At 40.6% G+C, this 15,793-nt stretch overlaps 1 protein-coding gene across 2 annotated transcripts in view; it reads right to left on the bottom strand.

Annotated features, from left to right (window-relative positions):
• The window catches only part of LOC136856844 (ubiquitin carboxyl-terminal hydrolase 2), a 434,922-nt gene extending 423,354 nt beyond the window's left edge, over positions 1-11,568 (bottom strand). The window contains exon 1 of one of the 2 annotated variants that reach the window (XM_067135022.2): positions 11,275-11,568. The gene's annotated coding sequence lies outside the window, so the exon portion shown is untranslated. The other variant, XM_067135020.2, reaches the window with a different exon arrangement.
• Between the last annotated feature and the right edge of the window lie 4,225 nt (positions 11,569-15,793).

Here is a 15,793-nt window from a genome sequence, read left to right as displayed (position 1 = left end):
AAGTCTGAAACCTTTCTTAGAAATTAAGCTGCAATTTAAAACTTACCTAAGAATTCCTAAGGTTTCAGTTTGTACATTTTTATTTTCCTGAGGATTTCTTCTTCTCAGCGATGAGTTTATCTACGGTAACTTTTCTATTTCTATTATATCTGTCAACGAAATGTTTAAAACTATTTATTTAATCACAGCATGTTTAAACATTTTCGTTTTCCAGAACATTGTTGACAAGCGAAGTCAGAATTTTTCTCTGAGAATCCTCATGTAAAAACATTAGTATACAGGTTTACATTTTGTAGCTCTAAAAGAGTCTGGTACAACACCTTTTGGTACAGGGCAGGAGCAAGCCAAGGCCGCACTAGATAGACTCAGACATTTTTTTGTCTGACTCAGAGTTGTCAAAGTCAGGATAAGTTGTCAGCTTGATTAAGCCAGTTATTTATTAAGATTTTAAATAAATGACCAGTATCAAACAATTTTTTTTTGTGTGTGTGTTTCGTCAAATGGATTTTGAAAAGTGGTTTGTAAATTGCTTTTCCACAGCTTTTCAAACATTTTCCTGTTATTATTAGAAATTATGCATGCTACCTTATAAGCTATAGGACTATCTGTTAATACTTTAAAGACTTGCAAAGTTAGTTCTTCTAAGAAATGTCATATTAGGTTCTTACAAGGAAACAAATCAACAACGTCTTTATTTTTTTAAAGACTGGATGACAACATAAAAGTTTGTGCAGTTGTAGCTAATGTAGTGTTATTTTCTCCGCTTTTACTACTAAAAGCAACTCCGTCTACCTTTCCTCCTAGCGGGCGATCTGGCCGTGCGGTTAGGGGCGTGCGGCTGTGAACATGCATCGGGAGATAGTGGGTTTGAATCCCACTGTCGGCAGCCCTGAAGAAGGTTTTCCGTAGTTTCCCCATTTTCACACCAGGCAAATGCTGGGGCTGTACCTTAATTAAGGCCACGGCCGCTTCCCTCCATCTGTTATGCCTCTCCTATCCCATCGTCGCCATAAGACCTATCTGTGTCGGTGCGACTTAAAGCCACTGGCAAAAACAAAAATAAAACCTTTCCTCCTTTATAGTTCAGCTCACGTTTTATGTAGACTCCATTCAACAAGTTACAAAATATTTCATGCTCCTTTAACAATTTTAGTTTCTTTTTTCAAGTAATTCCAATGTGAATCATCAATACCCGAATTTCCCGTGCCTAGTTTTGCAGTAAAAGACTGTGAATAACCAAGTGGGGCATTGTATGAAATGTTGACTGTCTTATCTTCTTTTACGCCCCAGGAAATGCGAAAAATATTGAAGTGAACCATGTTATTAGAATACAGGAGTAAGATACTTTCTTTGCAAAGGCTATATTTAACTGTTCCTTAAAAAATATATATAATTTATCAGTAATGATACACTCATTAACTTCACTTTCAATTTCATCGATTATTTTGTGTACAGATTCTATTTTGTCGTGGACAGTCACTTTTCAGTTACGAGCAGGTCTAAACAGGAAGTTATAAATACTTTTCTAATTTGACCATTTTAATATCTTGCCCCCATCACCTAATGCACGTATATCAGGGTTATAACTCATGAAAATATCATGTTTAATGGATTTAAAATCAAGAGCCTCGTTTAATGTTAAGGAAGTACCAATTTTCGGAATATTTTCCTCAGTCACATACATTTTGAAAATACAGACTTTGGCTGTTAAAGTTGACGGAAACTTTGTCCAAATCTAATTTGCGTTTAATACTGAAATTACCCTGAACGTCGTCGAAGTCCTTGATCCTGTCATATTCTTCCTTAGCTTTCCTTCCTCTTCCCGTTTTTCAATTTCTTCTTGTCTTTGAATAGGATTTTTGCTCGTTGTTGGAAGATTTTTTTATACAAAATGAAATGGCGTATGGCTTGTAGTGCCGGGAGTGTCCGAGGACATGTTCGGCTCGCCAGATGCAGGTCTTTTGATTTGACACCCGTAGGTGACCTGCGCGTCGTGATGAGGATGAAATGATGATGAAGACGACACATACACCCAGCCCCTGTGCCAGCGAAATTAACCAATTAAGGTTAAAATTCCCGACCCTGCCGGGAATCGAACCCGGGACCCCTGTCACCAAAGGCCAGCACACTAACCATGTAGCCGGACATTTTTTATACAGATAGGCAGCCACATTTTAAAACTTAGGAATAGCATCGTTTGAGAGTTTTAAATGGTTAGGTTTTACAGTTAAAAGAGACTCATCAGGTCTTTTAACGGAATCGTTCCTAATTATGAAACTTCGTCGAAGTGTTTTATGCACACAACTGAGCTTGCTGAAGGGATGAATTCGGTTCGATGGATAGCTATGATCCACTTTTGTTTCCGAAACACGCCATTAGGAAATTTAAACACTGAAATATTAGGCTGTTTTGAACTGTAGTTTATTCTACAACCAGGTATACAACACGACGTGGCCATAATTCACAATGTTCCCACACGTTTAAATCATTCAACACCATCGATAGCCTCACTGCTGCGGGGTTCAGATCAGCCTACAAGTCACTGGCGAGAAGTGAAGCAGCCAGCGACTTGTGTGACGTAGCGCCCGAAGTGGAGGGGGAGCCTTATGGCCTGTATATCTAGTTGGCCTTGATAGAATACACTAATTTTTTTGCACATGTCCGGGCTGATTTTCTGCCATTCCTGAAGAATCACACTTTTAAGTTCCTCCTTCGTACGCACACGTTGTCTACGGAGATTTCTCTTTAACGTAGTCAAAAGATATTCGATGGGATTTAAATCCGGTAACTGGGAAGGTGTTCTAAGCTGCTTAGGAATGTTCCAGATAAACGATGTCTTATTAATATCAGCAGTGTGTTTTGGGTCATTATCATGCCGGAACATATAAACAGGTGGTATCCCCATTTTTTCCGCACCCTGCATCACGTTTTCCCTCAGGATTGCATTATAGCCCTCCTTGTTCATTATTCCGTCAATGAAATGTATGTTACCCACACCTTTGGCCGACATACAGCCCCAAAGCATTACATATAGACCACCGTATTTTACAGTTGGGAGTGTATTCAGCACATCATTGTCCGTACCAATTTTTCTCCATATTCTGTGGACGCCATCTGACTCAAATAGGTTTATTTTTGTCTCATCAGACCAGATAACATAATTCCAGAATTCGTTTTCCCTATGTATATGCTCCTTTGCGAATGCCAGTCTAAGCCGTCTGTTTTTTTTCTACTTACATATGGCCTTTTCCGAGGGATTATTCCATAGTACCCATGCCGATACAGTATCCGACGGATGGTAGAGTTGCTGATATTCTTTCCAGTTCTTTCCTCCGTGAGTTGTCTCAATAATGGTGCACTTAATTTGGAATCTGTCTTTTTCAGCCGAACAACAAATCGTTCTTCCCTTTCAGTTTAACACTTTCTCCTGGGTTTCCTTGGCTTGTTCTTAACAGTGCCTTCGCATTTAAGTTTATCAACCACATATTGCACCGTAGAATGTGTTCTATTGACTAGCTGTCCAATCCTTCGTAATGAAAATCCTTTAAGTGCCGGTTTATGTACAGTGTTCTTAAGCTCCGTACTTAACTCTGCACTCCTACCCATGTCCACCACAGATACTCTACGAAGGAGAGTAACGCACTTGAGCAGTCTTATGCCGTCATTGAGACTTTTCCATGCATCGCAAACAAGCAGTGGGCATCATCCTGTCCATGTGTACGAATACAACAGGTACACGCATTTGTCGATGCCGGCACATTCATATAAAATATTCTTGCCTGTATGGAAATAAGTATGGTTTTCACTAACGAATTATCATTGACAAACTATGTTTTCACCCGTAAAGTACGTTTTATTTCAATTTTTCAGTCGTTAATGTGAATATACGAGTCTTCATAAGAAAATGAAGCCTGTACGAATAACAGAGACACATACTGTATCATGATGGCGCATATTATTTTGCACGTGGCGAAAGATACACACAGAAACGTGGTTTGGTGATGGAATATTTAAAAAAAAGTGAAAAGAAGGGCCCGTGGCTTCAATGTTCGTGTTCGGACTTGCTTTTCTGAATTCTCACGACGTTCCCGATACATTTAATGAGCTGATCGGCACTCAACACCAGTTGACGGTCTAACAAAGTTTGCCAACTATCTGACATAATCTTACATTGACGAGGATGAACCTGCCCTATTTCCACGAACTTTCTGCCTGTCGTAAGAGGCGACTAAAAGGAGCTCCAGGGGCTCTTAACTTGGAAGAATGGGTTGGCGACCTTGGGGCCCTTTAGCTGAGTCTTGGCAAAGCTTCCATTGGCTATCCTATGCGACCTCCCTTGGTCAATTCTTGTTCTTTTCCCACCCCGACGCTCCTAGGTTCTGAAGGCTAGGGAATCTTTCATTTTCACGCCCTTTGCGGCCCTTGTCTTTCTTTGGACGACGCTTTCATGTTTCGAAGTGTCGGATCATTTCCATTTTCTCTCTCTCTGGTTAGTGTTATACTTCCTCTTAAAACAATAATCACCACCATCACCACCACCACCGCCACTTCCACGAACTTTTCGGCAGACATCAGCCGCGTTGTTTGTTAAATGTGTGTCGTGCAAACCAACAACTAAACAGAAGTAGACTTAAGAAAATAGGCTTCAATATGTTCGGGGTAAATTTCAAGTACGACGCAAACGACAATACAGTAGGCCTATCTCTTTTATCGTACAGTAAAAATGTATGCGAGAAATATACGATCTCAAATTGTGGTTTCTATTACAGTCTTTAGATATGTGGGATAGTTGAAAGTTTGTGAAGAATGTAATAATCGTGAATATTTCCATGATTATTCCAAGTAAAGTACAAACGCGCAGACGGTTACGTGCCAGATGCGACCCGGCCATTATCGTGCCAATAGCGTCCGAGCGGATAAGCATCGTGCCGCATGAGACCCATCAATCACTTACAATTGATCTGCATTAAGGGCTATCACCAAGTGGCAGATTGCTTATAAGTAGCTAACTTGGTCTTTTCCAAAATAAAGGTCTGACACCGTGGTTAGCATGTTCGAGTGCCGTTGGTCGAAAGAATAATATAATAATGTTGCTGGCTTTACGTCCCAGTAACTACTTTTATGGTTTAAGGAGACGCCGAGGTGCCGTAATTTAGCCCCGCAGGAGTTAGTTTACGTGCCAGTGAATCCACCGACACAAAGCTGACGTATATGAGCACGTTTAAATACCACCGGACTGAGCCAGGATCGAACCTGCCAAGTTGTAGTCGGAAGACCAGCATCTCAACCGTCTGAGCCACTTAGCCTGGATGAAAAAAAAAATCACCATCAGAATGTTGGCCGGCAGGGTAGGAAAGTTGGCGGTAGACAGTTTCTAATCACTAGATTGCATGCCAAAAGCCTGGATTCAAATGGAGTAAGGGGATATGATGCTGTTGATGGTAATTCGGCCGTCGGATGGCGACGTAAAGCATTGAGCAGACCCCTTGGTATTATTCGAAAGGAGTAGGCTACGTGCCGAAACCGGGTTTCATCTCTCCCTATTTCATTATCATAATCCCACATCCAGACCCGCAGGCCGCCCAAGGGAGTCAGATAGAAAGACCTGCAGCAGGCAAGGAATGGGAATGGGAATGGGAATGGGAATGGGAAGGAAACGGCCTTGGTCTTAATTAAAGTACAGTCCCAGCATTTGCCTGGTGTGAAAATGGGGAAACCATGGAAAACCATCTTCAGGGCTGCCGACAGTGGGATTCGAACCCACTATCTCCCGGATGCAAGCTCAGGGCCGCGCGCATCTAACCGCATGGCCAACTCGCCCGGTGGGAAAAGATGTAAACGCGTCACCATGTTTCGTGTTTTAAAACGAGTTTCCTCCAGAAGTGTTATGTAAAGTAGGGGCAGTAGCTGTTTATAGGACTTATTGAAATGGCATTGCACTCCGTTTAGCTTACCTTATCTTGGGTGATGACACAACTTATCAAATGACAATTTGCTTGTCAACGCCGGTCGCATCCGGCACGGTTACAGAATATGCGGTCGCTAGTGGCACGGGTCGCATGCGGCACGGTCGAATCTGGCACGCCACCGCGCAGACAATAAAATAGTAGAAATTATATTTTACAAAACTTTTATTACAATTTTTCGATATGCTATATTTAATATTACGGAGTTATCTGATTTTCTGTTTCGGTCCCCTTAATATTGTTGCGCCATTGTATACTAATCAAATAACATATAGCCGAGTGCAGACATCCGCTATCCCTGATCTGACAGTTTCGAGAAAGTCTGTTTAGCCGTTTTCCCTTGATTTTGTAACAGGGCACAAAGACATTATTTTCTTTTGCCGATACAGTCATTCCTCAAATGGCCATATCTTTTACGTGGTTATCTAGCTGCACTTCCCTTTAAAACAACAATTAACACCGCTACTACATGTTACTTTCTGTTCTTGGAACAAAACGTGCGGATACTTTATAGCCTAAATACAACACTTCCTTTCAACATATAAAAAGAAAGCACAATACGAGTCCATTAGGCAGATGTTATATGTGATATTTTTATTTTTTATTTTTTATGGGGTAGCATTTCTAGCTTTCCTTGGCTACACGTACGAACCCAAAGGTGAGGTTTAACCACAGTGTAACATTTTGTTGTTGTTGAGGGCGAGTAAATGAGAGTCCCAGGGCAAATATTAAGCCCTTTTACTAATCTGTTTCCGAAAGTACCGATGAGTTGGAAAATTATCTGAGAGGCGGTATTTGCCTCCTATCAGAAAAGACGACACCCCCGCCCCCCCCCCCCGCTTCGCTAGACATTGTTATAATATTTTTAGTCTGAGAACTTTTTTAAGAGTGCGGGATGGAGGGGGGACCTCCCTTCGTAACAAACGGCCCCTTTCAGGGTTTAATTTTGAGTTTCATTAGTGAAAGATTGGTTTAAATTTGGAAAAGGCCGAAAGAAGTTGTAGATTTCCTATTAAAACGAGTCGTAAGTGTGCCAATAGCCGCGTTGTTTGAAACGTGTGTTCGGCTTCTTGGTTCTTACGACCCGTTTTAAGAGTAGGATGCCAGGGTCAGTTAAGTGGCTAAGGAGGATTCTAGATTTGGTCATCTATACTATTTTGCTGATCTGAAATCTAATAGTCGGAATGCGAAGTTCGTTTCATATCTATCAGATTTCAGTCATCATTATTGGTGTCTTGTTCTGAAAAACTTGTAATGTTGAAAGTGGAGTTTTAGGGATTTAGCCCCAGGCCTAACAGCCATACAGCAAGATGGGTCTGACTCATGATAGGTAAATATTTATCTTGATATTAGAAGAGATATATTATTTATTCCAAAGGGAGCCTCCGTAGCCCAGGCGGCAGCCTCTCACCGCTGGGTTCCGTGGTTCAAATCCCGGTCATTCCATGTGAGATTTGTGCTGGACAAAGCGGAGGCCGGACAGGTTTTTCTCCAGGTACTCCGGTTTTCCTTGTCATCTCTCATTCCAGCAACACTTTCCACTATCATTACATTTCATCTGTCAGTCACATAACCATTGCCCCAGAGGAGTGCGACAGGCCTCGGCAGCCCGGCACAATTCCTATCCTCGCCGCAAGATGAGGCTTTATTCATTCCATCCCTGACCTGGTCACTGACTTGAAACAGGTTGTAGATTTTTTCATATTATTTATTCCAAAGCAGAGGTCTCAGAGCAACCACTCATGCCGTACCGGGTAGCTAGTTGTATGGCCTGTACTATATTATGTCTCCAGGACAAACAACGGTCCATTATTAAGCAGAGATATTTAATTGTGTGTGTCCAAGACAATGGGACACTACTGATAACAAGGTGACTAAATGTAGGCCGACGCATGGTGAAAATAATAGCCTGTGTTTTTGTAGGATTTATTTTCACTTTGTAAAATTGCTCCGAGCTCTGTATGTTCTCTCTCAATAGTTTCTATAGTCTCTCAATAGTTTGGATGTGTGTGATAACAGGGTTCTCGGTCTGTAATTTTGTGGGAATAATCTGTCCTCTGGTTTTGGAATGACTGTCATTTTTCCAGTCTTCCAAACATCAGAGAAGTATCCCAATTTTAAACAAGCCGAAAATATTTCGCCAAAAATATTAATGCCCCATATGGCAGCGATTTACTTTCCTTGTTCGATACCCTATCATCACCATGAGATTTATTCTCATTTATGTTCTTACGAACCTCTGCAGGCATGATGTCTGGAATGTCATTGTCAGGGGTCCATTATCTTCTGAAAGTTCTGTGTCTGTGTATCTCCGGGTCTGTCATTCGTGTTTGTCAACGTCAGAATAATCGTGAGTGAAACATTGACTTTCAATTGAGTCTGCAAAAGCGTCAGCTTTATCACAAGGGGAGAATAGGCCTACTAGTCCATTACGGCCGTGAACTGCACGCCGGGAATCTTTAGTTCGAGTCAGACTACAAGTAACCCTTCAGAATTCGCGGTCTGACTAGTGTTCGGAGATTCCTCCCATCTTTCGATTTTACGTACCGGCAAACAATTGCGGACTTCTCGGGCTAGTTCCTTGTATTCCGCCCGATCGGCTGGATCACGGTATTTTTGCCATCTTTTCCTTGTAGGTATTTTTAATATGGATAAAATCCATAAGGAGATCCGGCGTGGTGTCGTCTTGGGAGCCGCGGTTATACCGTGGTTGCACTGGCCGAGAAGCGTTCGTTTGTCTCGGTGTAACAGAAGGAACAGCAACATTTTACCATAGACCCCATATGGCAACACTGCACGGTGCTACCCACATACTACTACAGTGACGTAATGCTTTAAAGGGCCGGCAATACCACGAGGCAACCTCTAGCAGAATGAATCGGCCTTGCAGCAAAATAGTCTGTCCATACATCACAGACCACGGCTCCTCTTCTATGGAACACCTAAACAGAGCCCCAATTGCTCGGAAGTAATTTTGTACGGAGAATTTATTTTGCTGTAACTTCACCCACGTGGAAACAGTTTTCCAGCGAGTACTTTAAGAGTGTCATGAGAAAGCTTTAATTGGAGGTACGTACACTTTAATGAAGTTCTGCTACCAAACGCTATCGTATTAGAGGTTTTCCCAGAGGAAAAGGTTCCAAATATGCACATATGAGCTTACTCCTAGACATTCAATACCTAAGTTGTTTCGAAGAAAATATGCGGAATCATTCTTTTACCCCTTAAAACTTCTACCACCAAGGACCATTTGCAAGCGTTATTTGGATCATAAATCCAACGAGGTCATCGGCAAATTCGTTATACTCCCAAATGACCCTGCGTTTCTATCACAGACACATACCGCATAGATCACAGGAGAAAACGAATGTATGAAAGAACAACAAAACATACAGTAGCCTATTACGAATGCTGCTTAATAATTTAATTTCTGCAAAAGAATTCCAATATAGTACTCTATATTTAGGGTGGATATACAAATTCGACGAACCGAGCGAGCTGACCGTGCGGTTAGGGTCGTGCAACTGTGAGCTTGCATTCGGGAGATGGTGGTTTCGAAACCAACCATCGGAAACCCTGATGATGGTTTTCCGTGGTTTCCCATTTTCACACAAGGCAAATGCTGGGGCTGTAAGGCCACGCCGTCACCTTCCCAATACTAGCCCTTTCTCTTCCTTGCGGTGGTAGTGGTGGTGGTGGTGGTGGTGATTGTTTTAAGAGGACTTACAACTGGGCAAACATCCTCTATTTTCCCTTCCTTGCGTCGACGAAAACTTTCGACGAGTTAGTGCGACGTTAAACCACTAGCAAAAAAAAAGTTATATAGCCTATATAGACGAAATTTACTTCAAGTGCCCACGAGGTGTATCTTCCCATGTCACCGGCTGTGGTGTCGGGAGAACACACCCTTCAAATATCAGTGAACACTAGTAATGACAAAAAAAAGCCTGTGATATAATAAGTAGTCCGCCTCTGTGGTGTAGTGGTTAGCGTGATTAGCTGCCACCCCCCGGAGGTCCGGGTTCGATTCCCGGCTCTGCCACGAAATTTGAAAAGTGGTATGAGGGCTGGAACGGGGTCCACTCAGCCTCGGGAGGTCAACTGAGTAGAAGTGGGTTCGATTCCCACCTTAGCCATCCTGGAAGTGGTTTTCCCACTTCTCCTCCAGGCGAATGCCGGGATGGTACCTAACATAAGACCACGGCCGCTTCCTTCCCTCTTCCTTGCCTATCCCTTCCTGTTCAGCATAGCAGGTGAGGCCGCCTGGGCGAGGTACTGGTCATTCTCCCCAGTTGTATCCCCGACCAAGAGTCTGAAGCTCCAGGACAGTGCCCTTGAGGAAAAAACCGACCCTGGAGGGTAAACAGATGATGATGATGATGATGATGATATAATAAGTAAATGTCAACATTTAATGTTACTTTCACTGCAAACGCCGATATAGAACAACAGACGCCTCTACATTAATTTAAGCTGAATTATAAGTATAGTACCTGTACGGTAGCATAATGCAGTGCCGGTATTCCTTCCTTTCCTGAAGAATCCTAGCCTTTATTAATATCAGTGATATAAAAAGGAGTTCTGTCAACATAGATTCTCTTAAAACGTACGTGTAAGTTTAATTGTTTAATTGTATCTTATTTACCTCTGAACATGAAATCTAGTATCCCACCTACAAATTAAATGAACAAGATATTACCAAAAATACACTCGAAAAATGTTGCTGTCTTGACGTGCACAATTCTCAATAAGAGGTGCGAAAATTTAAGTTATTCGACGTCAAATGAATGGATTAGACCAACATATATTAATGCTGAAGTTAGAAAACTGATCGCCATCCCTTTAAAAACAACAGTAACTTAACACGATACGAGAGTATCCGTGTGTATAAAACACGATCTTACTTTCTTAATATGCCAAAACATTGAAGTTGAAATCATTTACCATATTCAATAACGAATTCCTAACGGTGAGGCACAATAAGTTTAATGATATCCTAAGAAACCCAATGTTAAATTATTTGTAAGTAGACTCAACTATAACCATAATAGCCTATGATCGCTCCGTTTCACGAATACATTGCATAATGCTTAACAGGCTGCAAACGACCTTGAGTAGAATTAACTTACAGCTTAAATTACGAATCAACATACCTGGAGTTCTAGCATTCAAAAGCTATGCATAATCCAGGGCACATATAGTTTTGTGAATTGGCACAATAAATGTTCTCACGTAACATAAAGCACTTCGATATTACACCTTGCTTCAGTAAAAAAAAACTCACATCATATAGAAAAAAATACACTACCATTCCAAAAACCACTCTTCTCTTGATTCACGATCACAGTTGTGTAGGTCTGTGTTGCTATGAATATGAAAGCTTCACCCAGTTTCCATTTACGGCACAGTGACGTCACTTTTGCGATAAACAGATGTACGCACCTCAATCAGACTGCACTAGTCAACCCAGTCTGTAATGTTACACGCCCCATGATTCGTAGAAATGTGTTGTACCCGTCAATTAGACGAGAAATCTATCTTGAAAATGTACAATAACACCAGTTAAATTGCTTTCAGGTTAGCATGGAACATTTTTTTAATGAGAGATGTAAATTTTAGAACTAATTATCTCAAGAAATAGCAGAGAATTAAATTGTAGCATCAAGTTATAAAATAGTATGGGTTACATGTAACATTCTTTGCCAAGCCAATTTTAAAATACATGCACAGATGTCGCTTACAGCATAACGTCATGCCTGACATCTAGTAGCCAAATGTAGAGTTCGATAACGGCGGCAAGTGTGATTCGCAACGTTGCACCGTAAACCGTATTTCTTACCTAACATTCACTGAAGTGTTACCTGTACATACATTTTAGGATAATTACGTACAGAATATACGTACAGTCATAGTAAAAGTATTCGTACACTTAATACTGAAACAAAAATAGCTTATTTAGTACACTTATTGTCATGTACGTTGTACAACATAAATAGGCTAGCTTTTTGTATACTTTGTAAAGGTATATGCATAATAAAACATAAAATTCATATACGTCTCTGTCATTAATACATAAATAAATGAAAGTACCATGATTTTATACTCATAAAAAGTATTTGTACAGTCCGGTTTTATTTTCATTCCCCACTGATTTTTGTGCACATTTAGTATTTTATTAGCAATTCCTTTGATTTTACAATGGTCTCAAGCCGCCTAGGCATTGGATAAGCTATCTTGGTGGTGAAGGTGGGCTCAATCTTACCACATTCCTCAAAAGAGCCATTTTCAAAGCTGGTTTTGATGAAATATTTCTTGTGCTCAGTCTCTCTTTACGATAAGCCCACACATGTTCAATCGGATTCAGATCCGGGGATTGGGGGGGGGTTGTTAACATATATTTACGTGTATTGGGTCCGGCTCCATAGCTAAAAGGTTAGCGTGCTGACCTTTGATAACAGGGGTCCCAGGTTCAATTCCTGGCAGGGTCGGGAATTTTAACCATCATCTGGCCCGGAGGACCAAAAAATGTTGCATTTGATCCAAACAATACCTCTCTGGTAGCTCATTAAATAGTTTAAATTGCACCGAATGAAGACACATGTTTATTTGACACTATAGATCACTTAAAACTAACAAATACATCAAGCCAACACACATGCCTAGTCGAGCTCCTCCATTCACACACTTCCTCCCATCATGCCACTCTCCTCTCACTCAGAGTCCTCGACATCCTGCCACCCCCAGAGGCCCGGGTTTGATTCCCGGTTCTGCCACGAAATTTGAAAAGTGGTACGAGGGCTGGAGCAGGGTCCACTCAGCCTCGGGAGGTCAACTGAGTAGAGGTGGGTTTGAAACCCACCACAGCCATCCTCGAAGTGGTTTTCCTTGGTTTCCCACTTCCCCTCCAGGCAAATGCCGCGATGGTACCTAACTTAAGGCCACGTCCACTTCCTTCCCTCTTCCTTGCCTATACCTTTCAATCTTCCCATACCCTACAAGGCCCCTGTTCAGCATAGCAGGTGAGGCCGCCTGGGCGAGGTACTGGTCATTCTCCCCAGTTGTATCCCCGACCCAGAGTCTGAAGCTCCAGGACACTGCCCTTGAGGCAGTAGAGGTGGGATCCCTCGCTGAGTCCGAGGGAAAAACCAACCCTGGAGGATAAACAGATTAAGAAAGAAAGAAGAATTGGTTAATTTCTCTGGCACGGGGGCTGGGTGTATGTGTCGTCTTCATCATCATTTCATCCTCATCACAACGCGCAGGTCACCTACGGGAGTCAGATTGAAAGACCTGCACCTGGCGAGCCGAACATGTCTTCAGACTCTCCCGACACTAAAAGCCATACACCATTTCATTTCATTTAGATGTGTTGTATAAAATCCACAATTGTGTATCAAGGGCCGTATGCTTTGGATCATTATCCTGCAAGAATACATAATTACGCAGAAGTCCTATTTTTTCGGCACTAGATGCTAGATGATTTTTCAAAATTTCAATATTATAATATTTACGGTCCATCTTTCCATCTATGAGTTCTAAGGAACTTACTCCAGCTGAGCTCATGCACCCCCGAACCATTAAACAAGCTCCACCATGCATCACGTTTTTTCCCCCAGTTCTGTGTTCTTTTTCCTCCACACCTTTTTTCCATATTCTTGAAAAATAGTGAAATTACTTTCGTCCCTAAATATAAGTTCATCCCAGAATTCTGGAGAAACATGTTTATAGTCTGTAGCATATTGTAGTTTTTCCCTCCTATTTCATGGGATACCGGTAATTAAAAGTTTTCGCCTGGCATTTCTACAATGATACCCATTCACATATAAAAATCTTTGTATTGTGCAGGCACAGATATTAAGTTTTAAATAATTTTCTAGTTCAGACCTCAGTTTTGCAGCACTGATTCTAGGATTTTTCTTAACTTTCCTGAGGATTAGTCTTTCAGGTTGATCGTCTAGTTTGCATGGACGTCAACTCTATGTGCATTTTTGGAAGATTTTCTCTCACCACACCTGTCAATAATTCACTGAATTGCAGATCTTAGTCTCTTCACAAGTTTCGATATTTCCGAAGGTTATTTACAAGGATTATGAGCCCGGATTATAATTCTTCTCTCTTCTTCTGTTGTTTCTTTCATTTTGTGGCCCTGTATCACTTGTTCAGAACAACTGAAGCACAACTGACTTGGTACAAGACGTGACCTTTACTGCTTACCTGTGTTGAATGGGATGTCATTAAGGACATTAATGTGAAGATAAACCATCTGTACGAATACTTTTTATGCATCTATATTTTGTACTTATTGGATGATACGTTTGTTAAAACAAACATTTCTAAAGTACTATTTTTATTTCTGGTACATATTCATATTCATGTTTCGCAAAATACCCAAATATAGAAGAGTAATTAAATTTCTAGCAGCCTATGGACAATGCATCAACTACAACCGACAACATTGCTTAACGTTTAAGGTGTACGTATAATTTTTCCCATGATTGTAGATAAAAGATGGAACGATGTAAAATACTTTTCTTTTAGTGATAAATATCGTACGAACAAATTATCAAAATGCTCATCTTTCCAATTAGCGGTTATCCAATCTTCAGTCATCTCTGATCTACATTATGGACTGTCGACCACGTGGCAGATTCTCAATCAGTTGTTTACCTAGTCATTTCTTAAATTATTTCTAAGAATTTGGAAATCTATCAAAGGTCTCCCTTGGTAAATTATTCCAACCCTTATATTTTCTTATAAATAAATGTTTGACCCAATTTGCCCTATTGTATTGAATTCCAACCTTATCTTCATACTATGATTTTCATAATACTACTCTTTATTCAGAAATCATCCAGAACAAATCGTGCTGCTTTCCTTTGGATCTTCTTAAGTTCTCAAATCAAGTAATCCTAGAGAGGGTAACTCTAATTGGGGTCTTAACAGTGACTTATACACCCTCTCTTTTACACCTTTACTATAACCTCTAAATACCCTCATCATGATATGAAGAGATCTGTAACCCTTATTTATAACCTTGTTAATATGATTACCCCAGTGAAGATCTTTCCTTATATTAACAACTACAAACTTACAGTGATCCCAATGATCTACTTTCATTCCATCAACACAGTAATTAAAACTGAGAGGACTTTTCCTCTTGGTGAAACTTACAATCTTACGTTTCATCCTGTTTACCAACATACCATTGTCTGCTATCCATCTCACAACATTGTTAAGGTCCTTTTTCAGTCGTTTACAATCCTTATAGACACTGATTGGATATAAAAAGTGGTCCGTATCTGGGAAGTGTCTGTTAACGGGAAGGGATGCTTATTTAAGCAATATTTATCCCTCGCAATGCATATACAGTAGACCCTTCTTTCTATCATATATTTAAAGAGATAACTTGGTATGTAATTTTATTGTGCTGTATGTAAACAGTTGCAAAACCTTCATTGGAGTCAACTCAAATTACCTCTCTATATTGTACTTCAACTCACCAGTATAACAATTTGATGACTACCAATAAATATAATCATGAATAAAAATATATAAATAACAATAAAATAAAACTTCATAAAATACTTGAAATGAATTAAATTAGTAAAAATATTTAATCGAAATGTCCGTAGTATGGGCGCCAGAGTTCACCAGAATGGATCCCTCGAATTTAGATAGAGCATGATAATTCTTTATATCCCAGGGCGTGTACATAATGCTGCGTACTGGTACATCTGCTACAGGCCTTACCTAACCTTCTGAAAACGACTAAATAGGTAGGAACTGCACCTAGGTTCATCAATAACTCCACTGATTATAAAATATCT

Source organism: Anabrus simplex, chromosome 1 (genome assembly GCF_040414725.1).
Source record: "Anabrus simplex isolate iqAnaSimp1 chromosome 1, ASM4041472v1, whole genome shotgun sequence".
NCBI classification, from domain to species: Eukaryota; Metazoa; Arthropoda; class Insecta; order Orthoptera; family Tettigoniidae; genus Anabrus; species Anabrus simplex.
The sequence above is the reverse complement of the archived record's forward strand: the minus strand, read 5'-3'. Positions and strand labels throughout refer to the sequence as shown.